The 15000-nt window shown below is 42.5% G+C and overlaps 1 protein-coding gene across 2 annotated transcripts in view; it reads right to left on the reverse strand.

Annotated features, from left to right (window-relative positions):
- Window positions 1-15000, reverse strand: part of LOC125033538 (ras-related and estrogen-regulated growth inhibitor-like) — a 57787-nt gene that overhangs the window by 15291 nt on the left and 27496 nt on the right. The gene's annotated exons all lie outside the window — the stretch shown is intronic.

Genomic DNA, 15000 nt, shown 5'->3' on the forward strand with positions numbered 1-15000 from the left:
ATTTTATGAAACCTGGTATCCAATTTCCTAATGATGGATAAAATATCCAAAATTATATCCGCATCCAATAATGAGAAATATGGATATTTCGGATATGCTTATCTTCTCTCTTTCTCTCTCTCTCTCTCTCTCTCTCTCTCTCTCTCTCTCTCTCTCTCTCGGTCTTTATCGCTCTGTCTTTTTATTTTATTTCCTCTTCTTCCTCTAGGTTTCTCCTCTCTCTCACTAGTACTGTTTTCTCTCTGGCTCACCGCCCCCCCCCCCCCTCTTTCTCTCGCTGTCTTTGTATTCTGTCTTTGTCTCTCTAGCTTTCTCTTCTCTATCTCTCACTCACACTCTTGGTATGTCTTTGTATTCTATTTTTCCTGTTCCTCTAACCCCCCCCCCCTTCTCCATTTGTCAAAGTGCATCCAAAAAACAGTAGATTCCTGTTGGTTTCCATAAGCAAGATATGCACCGGAGGATGAATAGACGTTGCTACGACATCATTCGTCACCTCTGAGCCTAAACGTTATGGTATGTTACCAGGCTTCCGTATTACCAGTACATGTAATGTTAAGTTTTAAGAGTCGGTGTACAGTTCGAACACTTAAATGAAATAAACCACTGGCAACGCGTGTGGCGCTCGTATGTTGTTATTGATGTTCTGCATGCTTTGTGGAGTCGATTTTACGAGTGCTACTTCCGTTATAAACTTTACAGGCAAGTATACGAATGCCGCGTGATCACAAAATGCCAGCGGGAAAATGTCACTCCTTGTATATCGCGTGGGAGCTCGCTGGGTGATGTCGTGTGCTATACGACGCAGACCAAGGACTTTTAATTGTCCGTTTGACGGTTCAGTTTATGGTCATGCTCAGCCATGATGAGACGCCAGGGTTGGCACGTTAAGGACTTCCAGCTGTGCCAGCGTCACTTACCGACTTTTAAAACCATGGTACAACATCATACATTAACAATTAATAGATACTGGGTGTTTCCGGCGTTGCCAGCCGAGCATCAATTTGTCGCATGTAGAGAACGCAAATTTGACCGGTGTTCAGTTTTGCGTGTCAAACGAATCAAAACCATCGCGTTGGCATGAAGTTAGATTAGGGCATTCTCGCAGACATCCTCTGACGCCGCGGTGTCGAGAATGCCCGGTGGTAGGTTGCGAGAGTCAGAACCTACTTGGACGACATTCCAATCGCGGGCATGGCACTAGCCTAGAATTATTTTTCTGATCCACTTCTGTCACTGCGTGCCATCCCATAGTGAATCACCACTCACAGCGAAGCTGAACATCCAATTTACTACTCAAGGTAGATGACATACGCAATACTGATCTAGTGATGTGATGGGAAGTGTCCTGTGGTGCACCTTGCGAACACTAGAGCTTTGTATCGGTCGGGGAAGCATCCCAATTATTATCTTTCGTGGCAGAACTTTATTGCCACGTGATAGCCTCGTGATGCAGAATCCAGAATATTGAGTTTTTGTGGGGTTTAGTAAAGGCGATTATGACGTTACAGTCCACTCGTCGCCCGTCGCTCTTATTCGACTTACTTTCTACTGACGTTGAACGACATATAGCTAACTGGTAAACTTGGATAACATTACTAGGGCTTAACATTGAAGATGACGCGCATCTCTATCTAAATTTTTTTCAAGGATTAACAGTAAAGTAGCAAGCACCGGCGACGGAACTCGCATTGATGACGCGAGTTAGGTACAAGGTGGATACCCGCTTGCATCCATATGGCTAAGTTTTTCTGAACCATTACATCTTAAGATCCTATTTTAGGGATGCCAGGTTGAACAACACTTATCAAAAATGAGGACTATACTTAAGCCTAGGCATTGCCCTAATAATTAATGGAGGGAGAAGGCTGAATCACAGTGCAAGGCAACTACAAAGAGTGAGTTAGAGGACAGATGCAACAGAAGTCGCGCGTTTGTGTTGTAGAGGCATCATTTAATTATTTTATCACGTGTCGGTTTCTTTTTTCTTTATTCTTTCTTTGTTTAACCGAAGTAATCGCAGTGATATTATAACATGGATTAGGCTACGAAATCTTGACAATATTCACTCTTTTTCTTTTCAATTTCTTCTTCCATCGCCCCTAATGGAGGGCCGACAGAGAAGGTCGACGTGTTTCACACCTCCTGAGGAGTCTGCCTCTGCCCGGCCACTTGTATTTGAAAGTCTGGTATGATTATCATTATCATGAATAGTTTATTGCTATTACCATTATTATTGTTGTTATTATTATAATATAACTAATATTTAGTTCAAATAAAAGATTCTTGAACGCCAATATATCATTATCGGTGTTATCATTATTAATATTATTATCATTATCACTATTATTAGTATTAATGTCAATATAATTATTGTTATCATTATTACTACTACTACTGCTATTATTATTGCTATTATTATCATTATTATTATTATCATTACATTAATATTATCATTATCATTTTCTCAATACAGATGCTTTGTTGCTGGCGTTATTATTGCCATTATTATTTTATTGTTGTTGTTACCATAGCACTTGCATTGCCATCATTATCGTTATCATCAATATCATTATCCCAATTATCACAACCGTTTTTCCTGTTGCCTTATTAATGACATTATTTCACTGTTGTTGCAGCTGACTATCACTGTCTGTTCACATCCGCACGCATATCGACAGGCAAGACGACGGCGCTGGGCCTCTGAAGCACCGAGTCGCTTCGCGAGAAGCCAGGCAGCTGTTCGCTCTCAGCTGCCAACATAAGCGTGGACAAATTAATTCGCCGTATTCGTGATGAATTGATTCTCAGGTTAAAACAGGCTTCCTGGTTTAATCAAAAGGACTCCAACTGTTAGTTTTTCTTGTAATTGAAAAGAGATGGTATATAACTGATACGCAGGGAAACTTGAAGAATACTTAACAGTAAAAGACAGAGGAGTCTATTATTGCGTGGAGTTCTTTGAGAAGCAATTGATTTTGGACTTCCTCGACCGTCCTGAGAATTTTCCTTTATGCGTCGCGGAAAGAAACAATTGTTTCATTCTACCATCAGTCTAATCAATGATCATTCTACAATACATCATTTGTATCTGCCAAAAACTACAACTTGGGAGTATTTTCGTAATTTAAATAACATAAATTTATGCTAAAGGCTAGGTAATCGTTCAAAATTAAATCAATTCACATTTTTAGGAACATTTTAGAATGGCGTTTCATGATGCCGACAATCAGGTTCCCTTCTGAAGAGCTAAAGCTTCCCAACAGTCTCGAAGCTTGCATTGAATTTCAAATTGGGTATTACATAATATTAGTTTTAAAAAACTCAGTTAATAGGTTATATCGTCGGCTGTACTGCTGCGACTCAATCATCATTTCATCAGCTAGAGGTTAATGTGTCATCGTGACGTAATTAGATCTGTTTTAGCGAATTGTCAAACTCGGTTTCTGTTGCGAGTTGTGTCGGTGCTCAGGGCTCGAAATCTTGGAGTCAAGTAGAAACAAAGGGAACTCTCAGATGTCATTCGAGGAAACAGCTGAATGACGTACGTTGTTTTGCGTTCGGCGGTCTATAACGTCGACATGAATGAAATCTCTTATCAATATTATCACTATTGTTACTGGGATGATTGTGATTAAGATGATGACGGTGGTGATCACCATCATCATTAAAATCACTAATACCGTTATCAATAAAACCCTTATTAACATTACAAGGCTCCCACTATCTCTTCTGCCAGCACCTCTCGCAGCGCACGGCGAGCGGCGCTGGCGCTGGGGGCGAGCGCGCGCCATCCCCATTTCATTATGTGACACGAAGTTGCCCAAGTGAGAAAGCGAGTCGAGAGAAAAATCCTCTCTATTTATATCCACAAAGACTCCTCGCATGCCGCGGAGATCGGCTTCGACACAACACATAATTATATATAACAAAGGCACCACTGTGTAGCTCGTGAATCAGTTTGATTGTATGTAGCGGAGAGTCTATGAAGACTGCATGAATCTTTTATTTATAATCTGCAAAGAAGAGCAGCTTCTTAGAGTATAATCAAAATAGTTAAAAGATGGACCGCATATTCCATTGTTGATAAGGTGGCTGAGGCTGGGGAGCGGCTTCTATACAAGGCCAAAGTTCTATGATAATTTGAATTATATATATCACACACACAACACACACACACACACATATATATATATATACATATATATATGTATATGTATATATGTGTGTGTGTGTGTGTGTGTGTGTGTGTGTGTGTGTGTGTGTGTGTGTGTGTGTGTGTGTGTGTGTGTACATTTCTACAAAGACACACACGTTTATGCATATATGTATGTATACAAGTACACACACATACACACTTGTATGTATATATATGTATATATACATTTGTATGCATATCTGTATATATGTATGTATGCAAGTATACACACACACATGTATGTATATATATATGTATATATATACACATATATGTGTGTACACACACACACATATACATATATATATGTATATATATACATATACATGTATATATATATATATACATATACATGTATATGTATATGTATATATGTGTGTGTTTGTGCACGTGTATGTGTGTATATACACGCACACATATATGTGTATATATATAAATAAATATATTTACATATATATATATGCTCACACACATACATATGTGTATATATATATTTTTAAGTATATATATATGTATGTATGGATATAGATATATATGTATGTATATACATATATATGTATACACATTTATATATATACATATATGTATGTATGCATATATATACCTATATATATACATGTATGTACGTACTTACATACATACATGCATACATACATACATATGTGTGCGCGTGCGCGTGTGTGTACATATACATGCATACATACATATATACACATTTATATGTACACACACACACACACACACACACACACACACACACACATACACATACAATTTAATTGGGAACAAAATATGGCATGATGACAAGCCGGTAAATTGAAAATAAAACTAGATTCTTTTCCTTCTATTTACTAAGAGCGTTTTCCTCTTCTTGCGTGTCAGTTGATCAAGAAGCCTCGCTTAAGCTCAGCCCCTTTCCTGCATCCCCTCCTTCGCAGCCTCCACGAATATGACAGCCCGAAATGCGCTAACAAGGAACAACACATAGCCAGGTGACAGGTGGACATCTGTGCGATTTCGAAGATGTTTACGCCGCCGGTGTTCAAGGGTCAGTGCAGCCTTTTATTCTTGGAAGTCCAATAGTCCACGCAATTGGCAAAACCGTGGTTTGACTGATTGTTAATCTTTAGCAATATGTGTGAATACATAATTTCCCGGTTAGTAGTGATGCATTGTGCGTAGGTTTCCTTCCATTAAGGTAGCCACAAAAAGTCTTACCCGTTTTTAATGGTAGTTTGGGTAGTTAACGTAAGCAGCTGACATCCGCATTTCCCCCTCATTCCGTACTTAGTATCGTTAGTGAATAGAGCACCAGCCCTTGTTAAATCCTAGCCAGGTTATTACTGTCAGGCTCTTATGTGCTCAGTGGTTTATGAGACGAGCCCGACGCCGGGGCGCGGGAGCGTCCAACTCCGAATTGCCAAATAGTCACCTTGTCTGCGCGAGGCCTCGTCCCCGCGCCGCCTGTCATCGACTCCCCCGGCCTCCTTCATTAAAGAGATGTATGTGGCTAAGCGTGTTTTTATGGCTTCTCTGTCAACATCAGATCTGCGCGTTCAGTCTGTAATGTTGTCATCGGAGATGTTCACAATGCGAATGTGAGATAGAAAGTGGGATTAGTGTATGATAAGATCATAAAAACGTGCATAGGCGAGTGCAAGTGACACCAAGTGTACCTGCGGCGCGTTATGTGTTTGTAGCAATGTGTGAGAGTTATGGCGCTTGGGAAGGAGCCAGCGGGAAGGAGCATTTACCTATTCCGTTGCAGCTGACGTTTGATTAACTGACGCAGTCTCTGTGATTTTTGAACCGCAGCGCTGACATGTGTCTGCTCGAATCTCTAGCCCTCAAAAAAGAGAGATTCTTCATACCTCCTGCAGGCGTACTTTTAGACTGACATTTGTTAATTGGAAGGGAAGATATTTACCTATCTTAATAATGAACATGGTTTCGAAAAGGTACTTATATTATATAATTCGCCCTCTCTCTTCGAAATTACACACATATCTCCTTTTTTTTTGGTTTTAATTCTTTATCTTATTTTAACTATTCATTTGATAATTGTTTTGATTTTTCAGAAATCCACAGTAGAAAGTTCTGCCTTCCCCGTTTCGCCTTCAAGACGCAAGCTGCCTATCATTCACACCGAGTTACACCTTCGGCCGGAGGTGTTCAGTTGACACGGCCTCCTCCTTCACAGTATATAGTTGATTCAGTCTTTGCATCTTAACTTGAATGTTTAAATCTTAAAACAGCTAATATCAAAGCGGTGCATACATCATTTCATGTAAACTTGCAGAAAAAAATGAAAACAAGGTATTTTCGATCATGTTGCAGCTGATTTCCCGGTATTCGTTACCGTCCCCTTGATTGTTTTGTTGTAAATCTTACCTACCGATCTTTCTCAGTCTGCTGTACCCTTGGCTTTAGCAGGTGACACGCCTGCCTTCCTTTTTTCAGCTTTATTTCGTGGTTTAATGAATCAAAGCAAACGTCTTTCTGAAATATTTTTCCGTGTTGCATTATATATTATTATATATTATTACTATTTCATGTTCACCTTCCAAATGTCTTGTTATCAAAATCTAAAATTTATAACTCGCGGGGTATGCACGCTGTTGCATCCAGACATTTTCCCCGATTGTGAATATATCGCTCAATATTTACGAACACACAGCCAGGTAGTCAGCCATCTAATCTCGCAGTACGCTCCCGGCAGATTATTTGCCTTTGAGGCATTCAGTGACAGGTATCTAGGATAATTTATGCTTATGTCTGAAATCCCATTGGCCCACTTCCTGCGCAGAGGGCGCGCCCCCCGATGGCCTCGGCGATTCAGTCCTTCACGCCGCGACGGACTCTGATGCAGTCAACATTTTCACACAGCGTGACACTCCCTAATCAGGCCCGGCTGCTGCTTGAGGGGACGCACGAGGCACTTCGTCCAGGGAATGTTCTGTGCTTCTGTTGGGGGCTTCATTTCCCCGCATTATTTTCATGCGGGAAGACATGTCTACATGGCGTATGCTTGAAAGAACGTTGCCTTTCATACTGATATTACCATAAAGTCCACTGTTAACATTCATTGCGGATGTTAACAGTGGACCCGAAACCTCCCGCAAAGACTGGGAATGAGTTTGCTTGAAGATATTTGTCCAAGGCTCCGTAAGTGGTCTCACTGTAGCAGGGGAGAGTGTGTGACTAATGCAAAGTCATCAGTGTATCGTAGCAACGGTGGTGATTTTCTGAGGTTGTTATATTCATTTGAATAATGTAAAATCCCAAATGGAGCCCAGCCGTGAGTCATGGCCTGGCACTCTTACTCCGCTGCGCGTCCACACATTGCCAACCTTGTCATCAACGATACAGCGCTTCACTCCGCCACCCGCACCCTGTCACCAATTTGCTCTGCACTTTGCCAGTCCTGTCGTCAGGTCCTTAGCAGTTTTTGGTGATCGTTTCTTCCAGCATGACCGTCGCTGCAGTGACCTGCCTCCTTTGGCACCATGATTTGGGTGCCATGAGTTAGCAAGTGTCGCCGATTCCTGAATTCCGGCTCCCACCTCGTTCCTTCGAACTTCGTGCAATTACAGCTAAACCCAAAACCTCAAAATATTCAGAATAAGGGAGAGATAAGTAATAATAAAACAATGAATATATATAAACAAAATTAATAACTAAATAAACGAAATAGATAAAACTCGTGTTACCCAGGGCAAATAACTGAGGCGTTGACTATCAAATAAAACTATTTTACCAATCAAATAAACCATTTCTTATGGATACGTACGGTTTTAAGTGTAAACTAATTAAATGACGAACCATGGCAGGGCATAGAATCCATATTTCAGTACCTAAAACTGGCCTTCGATATTACAGTAAGAAGAACTATCTTCACATAAAGTAATAGCTAATTAAGTAAGTAAAGTTGTGCTTGTGTTCCTTATGTTGAATAATACGTAAGAATCTACATACATTTCCTTAAATCCTGGAACAAATGTAACGACGCGTTTCTTTGACGAAGTGAGAAGCTGCTTGTAATCGTGATGCTGAATCTCTCCGGGGATTTAATTCGGACTAAGGCATGCATGCGTTGTGCCGTGTTGCAATGTGTAGCATTTCCCCCCCAGAATCGTACCATAGTTCTACACAATCCTCTGGATAAGTTGCAAAGCTCTACTGATTGGATTAGAAAAATGTGTTCGAGTTGCAATTCCCGAGACTAATGCATACAAAGTCTGGAGGTAATATTTGTTTTTTTTCTGACTCCATAAAGGTACCAAAAATCAAAGCTTCTTAAATAACGTGCTGCTGTTGGAGTGTTATGAGGGGGTGAGCGGTAGAGTACTCAGCTGCCGTCCATCATTAGTATTCCGTGACAGGGAAATCAGCTGGGCGAGGGAAGGATCACCCGAGGAGTGAGTGAGTCATGACCGGAGCCCGAGTGAATGCCTCGAAGGGAGGCGGGGAAGCGGTGCGCATTCCCCTCATTCTTAGGTTCCGCCTTAGCAGCTCCATGCCCCTCCACATACGTTATGCAACACACCTACTGGCATCAAAACATTTATAACTTGTCTTAACACGGTCGGTCTCTCTGTCTCCCCCCCCCCTTTCTCTCTCTCTCTCTCTCTCTCTCTCTCTCTCTCTCTCTCTCTCTCTCTCTCTCTCTCTCTCTCTCTCTCTCTCTCTCACACGCGCGCGCACACACACACACACACACACACACACACACACACACACACACACACACACACACACACACGCACACATACACACGTATATATATCCACACATACACACATATGCTTCGTCTCCATCACCTTGTAAATAAGGTAACGACAATATATTTATGTCAAGGGGGAGAGATAACGGTAGAGAAGAATGGAAGTAAGTGCGAAAAGGAGGGGGAGGAGGAGGGGTTGTAGGAGAAACAAGCATGGAAATGTCAGATATCTGGGAGAGTGAATGAAAACAGGACGAGTAGAACTTGAGGAAAAATAGAAGAGTAAAAATGCGAGGCAATGGATGGCGTTTTGCAGAGGAGCGGAGACGAGAAAAATAGTGCATAAGCCCCGGTCAGCGTCTTTAGGTCGACCTTGTCGACGCTATACTCAGGCTCGCTGTGCAGCTGACTAAAAGGCCCTCGCACCCGCGGGCGCAGACGGAGTGATGGGGCGGTGCGCGGCCAGAATGACCAGAATTTCATTGGAATGTTCCTGTCCCGGGATACGGGCACGGTCGGGCACGCATGAGAAGGGCAGCTTTTAGCCGAGTTTTTCTTACACACATTCTTTCCTCGATCTCAAGTGACACTTTACAGGGTATGGGGCATCTCGCACGGGTTGTAGGAGAGGGTGCGGGGCAGGGGACAGAGCTGAAGGAGGGCGGGCAGCGGAGGTGAGCTTTCCGTAGGCGGTCAGCTGTGGCTGAGCCTGGCTCTGTCAGCCCTGGACTGCAGTGGAAAGGACAGGCAAATGAGCAGTCGCCGCCACCCGCTGAATCTCATTCTCTCGGAGGAGCCGGAGGAAGGCTGGCGACGGTCTTTCCGGCAGCAGGCGAGCGCCGTGGGTCTAGTTCCAACGGAGTAACCCTAGCAGCCAAAATGTACCTACGTATGTATGTGCATATGCATGTATCTTCTACATCTATTTCTACATGTCTGTTCACTGTAACGTGTAAAGCTTGCTCTTGATCATTAGGCAAATTTTAAAGAATGAACATCGAATACGATGCAGTATTACGTGACCGCTGCTGATAGAAACAAATGGAAACCAAATATGACGCCAATTAAATCTTTTAATGTAGTTACCCACCTTCCTCTCCTCCTCCGAAGAAAATTCTCTCTCCGATGCCTTTACTTCATGACGGAAATATGTTACAGGGATCACTTCTTCCACATATAAGGCCGAAGTATGGTTTTGCTTATTCTAATTAGCTGAAGTGAACACATTTACCTCAGTATTTATACTGAGGTAAATGTATATTTCCTATAGAGAGACCTGAACTGAAGCTGTGTCTCAGAACCTTTCATTGTTTGCCCGAAGTTTCGAGAATACCCCTCACATTCCCTCTCCAACAGCCGCCCTACGTACAGCTCCCTTGTCTCATTCTAACCGATGGCCTCTTCTTGGCTTCGACGATTCCATCAAGCTCTATGGAAACCTTGTCGTATCAGACTGTACATCTACATTGCGATAATAATTATGACATATCTCAATTTTCGCACACACTCAAAACAAATCAGGTTTTTAGTGACAACCGCTTGTCGGTGACCAAACGTGAGTAAAATCGAAGTTCGTCGTGATGCCCCAAAGACTAGACTGTCTCGCTCGACTACCACGCATCCCTCGCGCCCATTTTTGGCTCCTCTTCATGCACGGCCGAGGACCTCTTCGTGACCGCTTATCGTATTCTCATTACCAAGAAGTGGCTTTATATGTTCAGCTTCTATGTCTTATCTACTTAAATCAATTGTTATCATAACGCATTTCGAGCACTCCTGAGGGTGTCTCTGGCGCAGGTGGTAGCGTCATGGGGTGGCGTAGGGGGACCCGCCTGCCAACTTATAAGCCGACCATGTGTGCGTCAGTCATTTTGATTACGTAATATATCAGCTGTGTTTGTGGCAGCGCTTACGAAGCGTGATGGCCGGGGGGGGGGGGGGGGGGACGTTTTAAGCACGTAGTCTGATTTGGATACTTGAAAACTATATGCGGTTGTAAGCCGGTCCCCAAGTGACATAGTGTGGAAATCGATATTGGTATTATGGTTAAATGAATATCATTTTACGATCCAGTCTGCTGTCAGCTGAGTGCTGTGTTTAGTGTTTAGTGCGTTTTTCCCGTGCGTTATTAGTATAGGAATTATGAGAACTATTTCTGAAATAACAAGGATCACAACCAATCAAAAATGATATATAAATAAATTGTTAAATATAAGTTAACTGACTTGGCCCACTTGAAGAAAAAAATATTGAATTTCGAGGCATGAGTCGCGCACAGATTTTAGCACGAAATAAGCTGGGCAATAAAACCGAGGGAACCTGTCCAGGGTGGGTCCCCACCCTGGACTCCGCCGGAAAAGCTCCTGGGCGCTAGCTTTTTAGCTCCATGGCTAAGGTTATTTGTAAATTCTTATAACTGGCTACTGTTCTCATGCTAACAAATCGCATGAAGCCTCGTTAGTGTGAATCATACTTCCCCTTCTCTACATTACGTGTACTAAAGCCAGTCTTGGTCGGCACTATAGAGCAAAATCGACTTGCATGCTTCAGTAAAATTTTGTTTTCTCCTATAAATAATATGACTTATTTACTGTCCATCCCCTGTTAATTTATCCTGTAATCTTCAAAATATATTCCCATATAACAGAAAAAAATACAACCACATTATAAGTTCGGCCTCGTGACATTGATCACGTGCCGTTTTTAAAGAAGGTCCATTAATTAGAGGAACCGCCGCCATACGCGGGGCAAAAAGAGTCTGAGATATATGCCTTTTTCACATTCCTCGGCCATGAAGTTTTCCTCCCCTCCCCGGCCTGTTTTTAATTCAAAAAGGAAAAGGGATACTTGTGTGAGCGTGGGTGTTTATATATACATATACATATAGATACATACATATATATATATATATATATATATATATATATATATATATATATTTGTAAACATAGTTATACACATACTTACATACACACATATATATATACACACATATATATATATATATATATATATATATATATATTATATATATAAACATATGCATATATATATATATATATATATATATATATATGCATATGTTTATATATATAATATATATATATATTATATATATATAAACATATGCATATATATATATATATATATATATATAAACAAATATATGTATATATATAAATATAAATATATATAAGACAAAAGGAGATATACATTTCCTAAAATTCAGTTTCGAGGAGTTAAAGGTCACATAGTGTCACACCCTAAATTATCCCCGGCGTGCAAGGACTGGCCGGGGTTGCCATCCACTGGCGGCGAAGGATTCGAACGCAGGTCAGCAAGATTGCTAGACGAGATCGCTACCGCTGCACCACACAACACACGAGAGAGAGAGAGAGAAAGAGAGAGGGAGGGAGAGAGAGAGAGAGAGAGAGAGAGAGAGAGAGAGAGAGAGAGAGAGAGAGAGAGAGAGAGAGAGAGAGAGAGAGAGAGAGAGAGAGAGAGTATGCAGTCAGTGATCGAGAAGCAGGGTAGATAGAGCAGATAGTAAACAGAATTGCATCTATTTTACCTTTCATTTTTTTCCTTTCAAACTAAGTAATTGTTGTTTCTCTTGAAATGTTTCACTTGGACCTCACTGAAGACCACCTGGTTGACTTCTGCATGACCTGCAAGTCAGTCCTGTAGGTATTTAAATCTTTGGTAACTAGGGGAGGTAACTGACGCTCCCAACTATGTATCAACATATTAGAACCTATGTGCCTGAGCCACTTCGGTGCTTCACGTGCCAAAAATATGGTCACCACCAGGTTAGCTGTAAGGCCAAGCCCAAATGTGGTGTCTGTAGCAAGGCACACAACAATGAGGTGTGCCTTAAGGCACAAAAGTAAGGCCAAAGGGACACAACAGCCAAATGCCTGGAGCCTTGCTTGCTCTATCAGGAGGCGGCCCTCAGGCGACAAGAGGTTGCTAAAAAACGACCAGACTTTGTTCTTGCTCCCCAGGCACCCATGTCTGGGGACATAGCAATAGGGAAAAGGCTCCCCAACCTTCTATGAGGAAGGAAACACATTCCTAGCCGACACCAGACTCCTCCAACAAAAAGGAGTTTCTGGTCATTGCAAGTTTTCAGCAAGAGAACTAGAGGAGTAAAGGTTCGAAGAACATTGCAAAATCCTTCCTAATCGCTGACCAATTCCTCTTTGGCGAGGAAGATATACCTCTCCTGTTTACTGCTGTAGTCACTGCAGCAGCAGTAGCTTTAGGGAGGTCGAGTGAGGAGGCGGAGAAGGCAGTCACGGTTACCATGACGGCAATGACCCAGACTGTTGCAGCCCTAAAGGGTAGGAAACTGGACAGAACCAAACCAGCTTCTACTCCTATTCAGGGCGAGATTCCCCTCCCTCAAAAAAGGCTGAATCTATGCAGTTAGTACCAGAACAGGCTGAGTTTACTAAAAGTAAAGCTAGAACACACATGCAAAGCCTGAAAAGAGAAAAGCCAAGCCAACAGAAGTCAGAACTAACAAAGGTTCACCTCCCAGTAGACCCTTAGCTAGCCTGACAGAAAACTCAATCCCTTAATCAGCGAAGACTTCACAGTTGAATTGTCAGACTCCGACATGTCAAATACCACCATTGATCGGGAATCTAACTCTGTATCGGAATCGACGTTATCAACAACACAGATGTAACTGATGCAGAGTAACATCATGGCACACAATCTGAGAATACTACAGTGGAACATCTATGGCTTTAATACAAGAAAGGCCATTCTCCATGCAATAGCGTGATTAAGGAACATTGACATTGTCATGCTCCAGGAGATATTAACAGAGTGGACTGTTTGCTGCTCAGGGTACCATGCCTTCATGCTGCCAAGCACAGCTGGCACCAGAGGCTTGATCACCCTAGTCAGAGCAACAATGCCCTGCTCCACAATAGCTAATGCACTGCACTGTGGAGACAATGTTGAACCTCTTGCCATTGAGATACACCTGGTAGGGCTCCCTCAAGCTGTTCAATGTGTACAGCAGGCCAAGCTGTAGGAGCTTAAACATCAGCCAGGTCTGCAGCACTATACCTTGTGATCGTAGGGTAGACTTCAATGCACACCACCCAATCCTGGCTCCATTTTGGGGATCAGAGGTCGCTCTTCTTAACACCTAAGAGCAGTCACATGTCAAAGGAGGGGTCCAAAACCTCTCCTTGGCCACTGTGGCTCTGGTGGAGAGAATTAGATGGTGTGTCGATGTGGTCATAAATTACCACTATGGCACTGTTACCATTCTCCTGGATGCTGACCCAACCTCAGTGCCAGAGCACACTCCTAGATAGAAAACAGACAAGGTCATCTGGCAAGCCTTTCAGAATGTTTTGGCCCACTGCCTTAGATGCTATAAACCCCACAGAGTGAAAACATGGATGTGCTTGAGGCCGAACTTGTCAATGCCATAAATCAAGCAGTTTCACAAACCATACCTAAAACTCGGTCTTGGTTCAGGAGTTCCAAAGTCTCCTGGTACTTTAATGATGAGATAAAGGTCAACCACAGAATGAACATATGCAGAAAACACTGATAATTAAGCCTTCCTAAGGGAAATTGTCAAGGATGCCAATGAACCGGCCAAGAGAGTCAGGCAGGAAATGGGACTGGAATGGTGTGATTCCTTTGGCCACTAGCCCACCCTTACAGAGCTGTGGCAATGGGTCGGGCGAGCTACCATCTGCTCAACCCCGAGGTGCATACACCTCGACCCTCAACCAGAGGCAAACAGGCTAGTGCATAAGTTCTCTGTGTGAACAAGCAGCAATAGTCAGTCAGCTGAATTGAGGGCAAACCAAGAACACCTACAACCAGGCAGACTTGCTCTTATCACAGACAGGGCAACCAAACCCAATGACTCACATGTTATCTTTTCTGTAAGGGAACAAGAAAAACAAAACCATTTCTCGCTTAGCCGCGGGCTCTGATGGGATCTTCTACCCCTTCATCTCTTACTTAAGACTAGCAGGTAAGCTTAAATACCTGCAACTCGTCAAGTCCTGGGAAGCTTTCCCTCTACCCTTGAGTTGGAAGA

This window comes from Penaeus chinensis, chromosome 16, assembly GCF_019202785.1.
Source record: "Penaeus chinensis breed Huanghai No. 1 chromosome 16, ASM1920278v2, whole genome shotgun sequence".
Classification (NCBI taxonomy): Eukaryota; Metazoa; Arthropoda; class Malacostraca; order Decapoda; family Penaeidae; genus Penaeus; species Penaeus chinensis.